This window comes from Balaenoptera musculus, chromosome 1 (genome assembly GCF_009873245.2).
Source record: "Balaenoptera musculus isolate JJ_BM4_2016_0621 chromosome 1, mBalMus1.pri.v3, whole genome shotgun sequence".
Lineage (NCBI taxonomy): Eukaryota > Metazoa > Chordata > Mammalia > Artiodactyla > Balaenopteridae > Balaenoptera > Balaenoptera musculus.
The window spans coordinates 180,804,052-180,816,214 of record NC_045785.1 but is presented as its reverse complement, the minus strand read 5'-3'; the positions used below and the strand labels follow the sequence as shown (position 1 = coordinate 180,816,214).

Sequence of the window (12,163 nt, the reverse complement as noted above, 5' to 3'; positions counted from 1 at the left end):
TCCAGGGAAGAATCTGTTTCCTGTCTTCTTCCAAATTTAGAGGCGGCTTTCATGCCCTGGCTCACGACGTTGGTCTTCCCTCTTCAAAGTCAACAACGACCAGTCGAGTCTCTCACTCCACCTCAGTCTGACACTGATATTTCTGCTTCCTTCTTCCACGTTTCAGGACTCTTGTGTTTACATTGGGTTCATCTGGATAATCCAGGATAACCCCCCTATTTTAAGGTCAGCTGATCGGCAACATGGATTCCATCTGCAACCTTAGTTCCCCTTTGTTCTGTAACCTAACATATTCCCAGGTTCCAGGGATTAGGATCTTTGGGGCACCATTGTTCTGTCTACCACCCAGGAGCACCATAGCAACACATGGTCCAGGGGCAGGACACAAGGAGGTGTGGCATCGGGGAACTTTGTCAAGAGACTGCAGGGCTTCAGGATCTACCGGAACTTTAGGGGCAGAGAATGCAAAACTGACAAGCACAAAGCAGGGTGTCAGGTTTAGAGGCTCGCATCAGACATAGGCACTCAGCTTCCAAAATACTTGAGCCCAGAATTAGAGCCACACCAACCGCAAGGCTGGTGATGCTGAGCTGTCTCCATTTTCAGTGGGGAGGATGTAAATGTCTCCTGAAGATGTTTTGTCCCAGGACCTGAAGTGAATCAGGTCTCACAAGTGCAGGTCAAGTAGCGAGCGTTTTGTCTCCTCATTTGGGGACTGTCAACTCCGTAGTAGAGTCACAATGACAGGTTGTAGAAGATTCCAGAGGCTGATGGGGGATGACTGGAGGGTAGGCACATTTCTAAATATATACACCTCTGGTCTCTACTTCCTTAATTTCCTCTGATGCCATTCAAATTACATCATGTGTTGTTTGTCAGCTAGTTTATTTTTTTTTTAATTTTAATTGAAGTATAGTTGATTTACAATGTTTCAGGTGTACAGCAAAGTGATTCAGTTAAACATATATACATATATATGTGTGTATATATATATATTCCTTTTCAGATTCTTTTCCATTATAGGCTATTACAAGATATTGAATATAGTTCCCAGTAGTAGACAGTAGGTCCTTGTTGTTTACCTATTTTATATATAGTAATGCACACCTGTTAATCCCAAATCCCTAATTTATCCTCCCCTTTCCATTTTGATAACCATAAGTTTGTTTTCTGTCTGTGAGTCTATTTTTGTTTTGTAAATAAGTTCATTTGTATCATTTTTTTTAAATTTATTTATTTATTTATTTATTTTTGGCTGTGTTGGGTCTTCGTTTCTGTGCGAGGGCTTTCTCTAGTTGCGGCAAGTGGGGGCCACTCTTCATCGCAGTGCACGGGCCTCTCATTATCGTGGCCTCTCTTGTTGCGGAGCACAGGCTCCAGACGCGCAGACTCAGTAGTTGTGGCTCACGGGCCTAGTTGCTCCGCAGCATGTGGGATCTTCCCAGACCAGGGCTCAAACCCGTGTCCCCTGCATTCGCAGGCAGATTCTCAACCACTGCGCCACCAGGGAAGCCCTATATCGTTTTTTTAGATGCCACATATAAGTGATATCATATGATACTCGTCTTTGTCCACTCATTGGGGTCACTTAGTATGATAATCTTTAGGTCCATCCATGTTGCTGTAAATGGCATTGTTTCGTTCTTTTTTACGGCTGAGTAATATTCCATTGTGTGTGTGTGTGTGTGTGTGTGTGTGTGTATATATATACACACACACCACATCTTCTTTATCCATTCACCTGTCGATGGACATTTTTTTAAAGTTGTAGTGGGCACCAAGGATTAAAAGGGAAGTGTGGTTCACTGAAACCAAACACAGAGGTGTATCCTAATGGAAGTGAACACCAAACCCTAGTGGAATGAATGATAATTGAGACCCGTGGGAGTGGACAGCTGTGGGATCTTCCGTGCTGTGTGAGTCACTTTCTCGGGCTCTCGGAATCCCAGTCTGATGGGGTGACTGGCTGACCAAAAAGCTCTATCAGAAGTCTCCAGCAAATCTCAGCCAGAGATGATGATGGCCCCAGAACATCCAAGGAGAGACAAAGTCAAAAGAGCTACAATCTAAGAACAATTCCATGGCTTCCCATCTCTAATATCATCTCTATCTTTGAAAAGGAAGGACAAGGAGAAAAGAAGGAGCTGAGAGTTTGGTGAGAGAAGAGATGGGAAAAAGAGAAATCATAAGAATTCGGTTCTTGGTGCATTATTCTCTTAAATTTAGTTTTACTCCTTTTGATATTTTACAAAGAGGGAAAAAATCATACCAAAGACTGTCTACTTACATAATATATATAACTTTCTATACCCTATAGACCCATTGGTGATTTTCCAAACCATTCAATGGGACAGCTACTTTCAATGAATGCATACCCTCCATGGGCCTCCATTCTCATCTGAAGATAACAGCAACACAAATAACAAATATTTGTGTGGTATTACATTTTACAGAGACCTATACCCTAAATTCTGTTCTAAAAATCTGTCTACCCTGAGCTAAAACCATAGTTTAATACATTACTTTCTGACCTGGTGACCTCACAGAAGCCTTTTCCTTTTTCTCACATTTCCCAATCATAAAATGGGAAGAATTTTAACACAACACATTTACATATTTGAAGACTACCATAAAAATACCTTAGTGTGTTCTATTTGAGATTGCAAAGTAAAATACTAATATTGAATGTGAAGTGTTGTTTTGGACCTTCTTCAAGGTTTATTGTCTTTAATAATTGTATCTATAAAATTTTAGCTTTTTTTCTTTTCATTATACGAAATAAAAATAATTTCTCTTGCCTTAACGGGTACTTTGCAAACAGATTCTAACTGAAAACTGAAAGAATTATCATTGCTATTTTCCTTAGTGGATAGTACATGATTTTATCCTTCAGACTTCTAAAATCCAGTCTATTTGCATGCAGTAATAAAAATGTGAAATATCTTACAGTAGTTTTCATTTCAATATGCTATACAATGCAGTGTACTAGAATCGGGGTGGGGCTGTATAACAGAGTGAAAAGAGACTTGATTTTGGAGACCAAACAGACATGGTTTGAATTCTGTCTTTACTATTAGCAAGTTACTTTACCTCTCTGTGTTTTAATATCTTTTTTTTTAACATCTTTATTGGAGTATAATTGCTTTACAATGGTGTGTTAGTTTCTGCTTTATAACAAAGTGAATCAGCTACACATATACATATATCCCCATATCTCTTCCCTCTTGCTTTTCCCTCCCTCCCACCCTCCCTATCCCACCCCTCTAGGTGGTCACAAAGCACTGAGCTGATCTCCCTGTGCTATGCGGCTGCTTCCCACTAGCTATCTATTTTACATTTGGTAGTGTATATATGTCCATGCCACTCTCTCACTTTGTCCCAGCTTACCCTTCCCCTTCCCTGTGTCCTCAAGTCCATTCCCTACGTCTGCGTCTTTATTCCTGTCCTGCCCCTAGGTTCTTCATGACCTTTTTTTTTTTTTTTTTAGGTTCCATATATATGTGTTAGCATACGGTATTTGCTTTTCTCTTTCTGACTTACTTCACTCTGTATGACAGACTCTAGGTCCATCCACCTCACTACAAATAACTCAATTTAGTTTCTTTTTATGGCTGAGTAATATTCCATTGTATATATGTGCCCCATCTTCTTTATCCATTCATCTGTCGATGTGTTTTAATTTCTGCATCAGTACAATAGATAAAATGATTCTGAACTCCAAGAATTTTTGTGAAGCTTAAATAAGAAAATAATAAAAATTTTAAATGCCTGAAAAAACTTAGTCATTCTATAAATTGTTAGACCTCTTCCTCTTACCCTCCTTTTAATTAAGCTTCACTGCTTGGGGTTGTCACAGGTGGGTGTGTTTCCAGAAGAATTTTACAGGAGAAAATGAAGCACAGTAATCAAAGTCTCCTGGATATTTCTATACACACATATGTCTACATATATGTGTACATTATATGTATATGTATAAACAAACATTCAGCAAAATGTCTGGAAGATACACATCAATTGATAACGGGGGTTATTCTGGAAAGGATTTGGGATTAGAACAGCAGTCAAGAAAGCCTAGCGGGCTTCCCTGGTGGCGCAGTGGTTGAGAATCCGCCTGCCGATGCAGGGGACACGGGTTCGAGCCCTGGTCTGGGAAGATCCCACATGCCGCGGAGCAACTGGGCCCGTGAGCCACAACTACTGAGCCTGCGCGTCTGGAGCTTGTGCTCCGCAACAAGAGAGGCCGCGACAGTGAGAGGCCCGCGCACCACGATGAGGAGTGGCCCCCGCTCGCCGCAACTGGAGAAAGCCCTCGCACAGAAACAAAGACCCAACACAGCCAAAAATAAATAAATAAATAAAATAAATTAAAAACGTCTGCTTTGCAAAAGACAACGTCACGAGAATCAGAACACAAGTCACAAGTTGGGAGAAAATACTTAAAAAAAAAAAAAAAAAGAAAGACTAGCTTTTTGGGAACTCTACTCAATATCTTGTAATAACCAATAATGGAAAAGAATCTGAAAAAGAATATATATATGAATCACTTTGCTGTACACCTGAAACTAACACAACATTACAATTTTGTATATCAACTATATTTCAATAAACATTTTTTTAAAAAGTATCTTAGAACCTCATGGCCAGAAACAAAGACCACACTGTTTTAAAGAGCCCTGCCTGTTCCTGGTTTGAAACCCACTCAGAATGCCTGAGACCCTGGTTTTCAAAGGTACTTTAGCAAGAACGTATTTGTTCCTCTGCACCTTAGCCCCAGGCGTGGACTCTGGTTGACAAGCAGAAACAGCATCACTGATGGGGGTGGGGGGGGGTGGTGCCCACTGATAGTTTCTTCAACGTCGCTGCATCTGACTCAGTCTATCCAGGCCACTCCAGAGCTGGCCTCGTGAGAAATGGCACAGCCAGGCTGGAACCCAGTCATACAACTCCATGCTCCGTGTTGCCTCTTCCATGATTGCATTTTTGTTAGAGGTTTTTACATTCACCCAGCACTTATGCCATTCTTTGGAAGCCAAGGTTAGGCTTGCCTTCTCTCTTCTGAAAAATGTAATCCCATTTTTTTGTGTGTGCCAGAACCTGAGAGCACTTCGAAATTCTCCATATTCAGCTCTCATTATTTACAGAGTAATGGTACTTAGCAATAGATGACACACAGAGGGGATTCTCCACACGGTGGCCATATAAAACCCACACTGATGTGGCACAAGGATAAAAAAGCTCAAGGTGACAGCAAGGAAAGCAAGGTTGTGTCTAGTTTTGCATCTGTTACTATCTCTCTGATTCTGGGCTGGTTATTTAACTTGTCAAATTGTAAGTCAAATTATAAGTCCCCTCCAGTTCAGAGTTTTTAAAATTTTATTATCTTTACTAACAGGTCTGGCATGCAGCTTTAAGACCGTAACGTGAAACTGGGTCAGACAGATGGCTGAACTAGTGGCTTATGACCTAAGTCTCAAAAGTCTGGATCTCTGTTTTGTAATCTTTACATTGTTCAGGAGGCTATCATCAAAAAGATACAATTTACAGCTCACACACCAATGCCACAGACTTCTGTTTGACAGACAGCATTGCATCAAAATACATCCAAAGCAAAAACTCTTTTAACCATGGGAGAAATGAACAAAAACATAATTTTAATAGAAAAGCCACCCCTAATTGAGTGGGAGCTGCTCAACTGCAGGGTGGGGGGTTGGCTTTAGATGTTCTCCAAGGTTCCTCCCATCGGGGAAGCCGTCATTCTGGTTATGAGGTCAGCGCTTCTGTGTCTTCACATGACAATCCCAGCCACCTCTGCACGTCCAGTGCCACAGAATGCATAAGGCAGAACTTCCAGACTCCTTTTGATTCAAGCACTACTTGTAGACAAAGCCAAGCCCTCAGCTGCAGAATTTGGAACTTCAGACCGTTGTCATGGATGGGATCGCTGATGAGCAGAGCTCATGGCTTTGAAGCACTGAACACATTTTTTTTTTATCTTTCCAGAGACGGTGTTTGTATGCTTGACTCAGCCGAAATGCATCACGGGTGTTTTCCTTATTATCTCTCTTTTAGTATCTAGTTCCTTGCCACTTTCAGTGTCCTGGACTGGCTCCTACTTCCTGGCAGCCCTGAGCTTAAGCCTAGGTTGAAAGTTAGAGCAAAAGTGAACCAGTTTGGAAATGTGGTACGACTGCTTTCGGCTGAAGTGTTAAAATTGCCAGTAAATCAGAAAACAAAGAGAAGACAGAGCATTTGCCCAAAGCAGAATTTCACCAGCATGAATAATTTTCAGGGCTTAGGAGGCTATTAAACCTTTTCTTTACACATATTTCTAAGCTCCGTTGAGATCTCTCCCTGAATTCACAGATGTTTATAATATCTTGATGTGTCAAGCAATGTTCGGTTTCAGAGTCAAATTGTAAGTCCCCTCCAGCTCAGATTTTTTTTTTAATTTTATTATCTTTACTAACAGGTCTGGCATGCAGCTTTGAGACCATAACGTGAAACTGGGTCAGACAGATGGCTGAACTAGTGGCTTATGACCTAAGTCTCAAAATGTAGGCATGTGCTAAATATAATTACCAAAAGAATACATTCACGATTTTTTATTTAAGTTTTTACTTAAACAGTGATTGAGTCACCACTCTCCACCAGAGCCTCAAGTGGAAAAGTCTTAAACAGGCTCCACGTATATGCTGCTAGTTTAGTTTATAGTTTTCGTATCTTAAAATTTCTTATTTCATCTTTCATGGACTAGTGCCACTGTTCTTAAACTTTAGAATCCTAGGTACAAGCAGCATGTGATGCAGTCAGGATTACTTCAATGCGGTCAGGAAACTCAAGGCTTTTCTGTGCTTCTCATTCTCATCACCTCCCCTGAAGATGAAGAATCAGGACCAACCCCTCCCCACACCCACCCAAGGGTACAAAGAGACCCCCGCCCCCTTTGTAATCCAGGGGACCACTATTTGGATGGGTCCACCACATTTGAGAAAGAAAAGAGAAGATTGTCTCTTGCCTTGTGTAATCCTGAGTCATTTAGGTGGTTATCTCGGAAAAGATGCCAGATAGTGTCTTACAACCAGAAAGGATACAGTGTAGAAAACAGAGACATTGTAGAGAGACATGAGATCTCTGGTTACATTGACAAGAGCTAGAATTAGTTGGTAATGTCATTTCCAAATGAATATTTTCAGGCACCTTTTGTTTCTTGAAGTTTTGTAGGGACCATTGGAGCAGAAATTATACCTAGTACCCATTTGACTTCTTTTTTTTTTTTAACTCTGTGCTTTTTTTTAAAGCCCTTTATGGAGCTGGAAAAAAGAAAAAAAGAAAGAAAGAATACAACAAAATGCTGGCAGGTGGTCTTGAAATGATGGAATCATATCTTTATTTGAACTACGCTTAGGTTTCTTGGCACGTTTAGGGCTGAACAGGTTGGAGAAATTCAGTACAAATAATCTGGGCTGGAAGAGGATGTGAACCTCAACCAAATGCTGGGAGGGACCTGAACATTTTTCTTCATCAGATCCTGAACCCATTTCAGCAGTCCTAGCTACACCTCTGAGGTTACACTTCCATGCTGTATAGAGAAAACATGCCAGAGTTTTCTAGTATAACTACAAGCAAATCTGCAGTCTCCACTGGTCCCTACCAAAGGGTTACAGCTAAACATTTCCTACTGTAAAGAGTCACTGTCAGTTTTGTAGTCAGAAAACAGAGGAGCACACAGAAACATCACAATCCATTCCTTCCTTGTACCTTATGATTTAAACACAGGCCCCAGTAGTTTGTGTCCAAAATAACCAGGGCAGAGACAGTCAATGAGTCCGATTAGAATTGCTCAGCAGATTTAATACACACTTTATTCTACATGTGTCTCCATTTTATTTTCTTTCTTTTATTAATCTTTTAACTATATCAGTGGAAGAATATTCTTGAGTAATGTTTTTTCTGGAAGCAGAAAACAGGCCAGTTTAGGTAAGATTAATGCACATGTACTGAATTTCTATGGGGGAAAAACAGAAATTAGGACATGAATGAAAAGGAAGGCACAGTTATTATTGCTGCATGCCAGGTTGATTTGACCCACCAGTAAACATGCTATTCAGTGTGTCTATCGATGTAACAGAAAACAGCCAAGCTACTTTTTACCTTAGACATTTTTAAGTGGGAAGACTACTAAAAGGTGATAATCTGGACTAACCCAGCTGTCTTTATTTCTGCTCCCAATGCTAAGCTGCTGAGAGCTTTGGGTCCAGCCCCAGGACCCAGCTGATTTCATTTCCATGATGGATAATCCTACTCCAGTGCACAGGACTCCTTGGCCAGCCCTCAGCTCATCTCCTGCGTAATTCACCAGGTCAACTCTTTCAAACTGTTTCCCTTGTTAAACCCACAAACTCACTCTTTCAAGATATTACTTTGTAAACTAACACACTGATAAAGAGATTAACTTCTCCCTTCCTAATATTCCCCTTTCCCTTTGGTTTTGGGGGATGAAATCTTCTTCTTTCCAAGCCAAAGCTTCCACCTTCCCTTTTGTATCATTTTTTTTAGATTCCACATGTAAGTGATATCATATGATATTTGTCTTTCTCTGGCTGACTTACTTCACCCTGATACGTAAAGCAGACAAAGAATGCACACAAAAAAGAAGCTTATAGGCCAATATCACTGATGAACATAGATGCAAAAATCCTCAACAAAATACTAGCAAACCGAATGCAACAATATATTAAAAGGATCCTACACTTTTGCTTTTAAACCAGTTTTTTAGAATCGCCATCAGGTCCTTGACCGGGCACTACTTACCTACAAATTTATGTTCAGGTCCTAAATCTTACCTACAGATCTACTCACATCTCTCCCATCTAAAGATATCCTCCATTCTCTTTAAACCACTGCAACCGGGAGTGTGCACCTGCCACCCACTAGGACTGACCCCTGACCTTGACAACGACAAACCCCAGTCGGTTCTCAGCCCCCATCACGCTTGCCCTGCCAGCAGCACTTCACACCGTCACCCTCAGTCTGTGCAGCCCAAGAGGCCAAATCCAATTAACCAACTGCCAAATCTCAACCTGTTGACTCTTCCAGAGCGTTTGAAACCATTAACCAACCTGTCATTACTGAAACCACCCCGCTCCTGTTGTTCTTGATATTTAATTCTCTTGGACACGTGCTTAAAAATTAAATGGCATAGAAATAGTTATAAGGAAAAACAATGCTTGTCTTCGATTCAACCACCCCACACTGAATCCTGCTTTTCCAGAAAACAACTTTTAATCATTGCTGTTTTAAGACTTACATGCCGGGCTTCCCTGGTGGCGCAGTGGTTGAGAGTCTGCCTGCGAATGCAGGGGACACGGGTTCGAGCCCTGGTCTGGGAAGATCCCACATGCCGCGGAGCAGCTGGGCCCGTGAGCCACAACTACTGAGCCTGCGCGCCTGGAGCCTGTGCTCCGCAACAAGAGAGGCCGCGATAGTGAGAGGCCCGCGCACCGCGATGAAGAGTGGCCCCCGCTCGCCGCAACTAGAGAAAGCCCTCGCACGGAAACGAAGACCCAACACAGCCATAAATAAATAAATAAATAAATAAACCCAAAGTTTAAAGAAACACTTATAAAAAAAAAAAGACTTACATGCCTTTATGTCTTGAAACAATTATTCATAGGAATAGGATACACGTCAGACTGCTTAACACGGAACTCCAAAACACAGTGATATAAGGCACTGCTCCAGCCTCCCTGTGGAGGACATGGCCCTTTTCCACAAGCTTCATAGACATTCTGCCTCACCTGCACTCCAGCCTAGGGAAGGCAGGGAGAGAGAGGAGGGGCGGCCAGGTTCCTCCTATTTCAAGGAACTGACCTAAAGGCTGCACACTACATTCCAGCGTGGCTCCTTTTTGGCCATACCTAGCTTCAAGGAAAATGCAGTTGTTAGCTGGGTGTTCATGTACCCAGATTCATTTTTATTGCATAAAAGAAAAGGAGAATGCACGTTAAAAGAGCCACCAGCAGCCCCTGCCACATGTATGCAGCTCTTTCTGAACAATCAGCTTCAGATGTTACCTGTTGGCTTCCGCAATGTTGGATGAAGATCTAGTTCATCTATAATCCCTTCCCTTCTTCCTTCCCCTCCTTAATAGAGTTAGTTCACTAATATTGGTCCCTCTCTGTGTTATCTTTATCCCCTCTTGGTAAAATGACCATGTTGTCACCTGTATCCTTCCCTCCACTTCTCAGTGTTGTAAACAAATCTTACTCTTATATCATCAAGGTTCATAACATTTATATTTTTTGATGTACCCACATAAAGTCTTTGGTGTTTGCCTCTGGGTTGATTCTACAAGATGAAAAAACAGTTAATAGCAGTGACAACATTTGACGGTGTAAACATTAATCACTTGTGCTAAGAAGTGTGCTTTAACTCCACTCTCGTCTCTAAGACACCAAGATCATGAACACTCTCTAAAGAGGATCTTCCTAGAATCAAGTTCAAGTTGATTCTCCCTTCTTATTCTCCCTTCTCCCTTCATCTTCATTCATTCAGCCTTATTCATCATCATGAGATGTACCCTAGCTCATTTGCTTCATATCCAGACTATGATTTTCTTTTTTCTTTTTAAAGATTTTTTTGATATGGACCATTTTTAAAGTCTTTATTGATTTTTCTACAATATTGTTTCTGTTTTATGTTTTGGCTTTTTGGCCCCGAGGCATGTGGGATCTTAGCTTGCCGACCAGGGATCGAACCTGCACCCCCTGCATTGGAAGGGGAAGTCTTAACCACTGGACCACCAGGGAGGTCCCTTGTCAACACTTTTAAAACTCAGTTTTCCTTCTACTTCCTCTGGTATCTACCATGCTTTCTTTTCACTGTATGTTTAAACCTTTTTTTCTTTTACTATAATTTTAATGAGGTTTCAACAGAGAGATTAAATAGAGTGTGCTTGGTCTGGCATTTTCTACTGGAAGTACACATTTTATGTTGAAAAATTTCAGCAGTTTGGTGCTCACTTTGGCAGCACACATGGTAAAATTGGAACGATACAGAGAAGTTACCATGGCCCCTACACAAGGATGACATGCAAATTCGTGAAGTGTTCCATATTTTTTGCACCCCAATGTTCATGGCAGCACTATTCACAATAGCCAAGACATGGAAGCAACCTAAGTGTCCATCAACAGATGAATGGGTAAAGAAGATATGTACACATATATACAATGGAATATTACTCAGCCATAAAAAAGAATGAAATAATGCCATTTTCAGCAACATGGATGGACCTAGAGATTATCATACTTAGTGAAGTAAGTCAGAAAGAGAAAGACAAATATCATATGATATCACTTACACATGGAATCTAAAAAATAATACAAATGAATTTATTTACAAAACTAGAAACAGACTCACAGACAAAGAAAACAAACTTATGGTTACCAAAGGGGAAAGGGTGGAGGGAGGGACAAATTAGGAGTATTGTATTAGCATATACACAGTACTATATTTAAAATAGATAAACAACAAGGACCTACCATATAGCACAGGGAACTATATTCAGTATCTTGTAATAACCTATAATGGAAAAGAATCTGAAAAAATATATATAAATACATGTAATTGGATCACTTTGCTGTACACCTGAAACTAAAACAATATTGTACATCAACTATATGTCAATAAAAAAAAATTTTTTTTAAGAAAAAAAATTTTAACAATTTAATACTCTTTAGAGGTTTCCCCGAGCCTTTTCTCCTCCATCTGCCTGCTCAGCCTGGCTTTTCACCATCACAATTGAGATGTCTTCAATTTCTCCATACATATGATTCCTACATTGCTGTATGTGGCCTTATTTAATACTTACCACACTCCTGTGCTCTAAGTACTATTGTTATCCCTACTTTATAAATGGGGAAGCTTAGGGACAGAGGAGTTAAGTTACTTGCCCAGTAACTCATAGCTAGGGAGCTACGGAGACAGAACTTAAACGTGCTCTTCACCACTCCGTGTGGCTTCATCCTTTCAACTCAAACAATCTAATTTCTATGGTCAGTAAGGGTGAATAACTCATCTTAAATACCTCAAATATAAAAACTAGTTAACATACCACCATCTCCTCTGATTATGCATTCATCTAGGACTACCAGTAATTTTGATT

The 12,163-nt window shown here is 40.7% G+C and overlaps 1 non-coding gene across 1 annotated transcript; it reads left to right on the top strand.

Annotated features, from left to right (window-relative positions):
- The first annotated feature begins 11,013 nt into the window (after nt 1-11,013).
- LOC118886991 lies at nt 11,014-11,119 on the top strand. Its single transcript, XR_005017847.1, has one exon. It is a non-coding gene; the product is annotated as a U6 spliceosomal RNA (small nuclear RNA).
- The last annotated feature ends 1,044 nt before the right edge of the window (nt 11,120-12,163 follow it).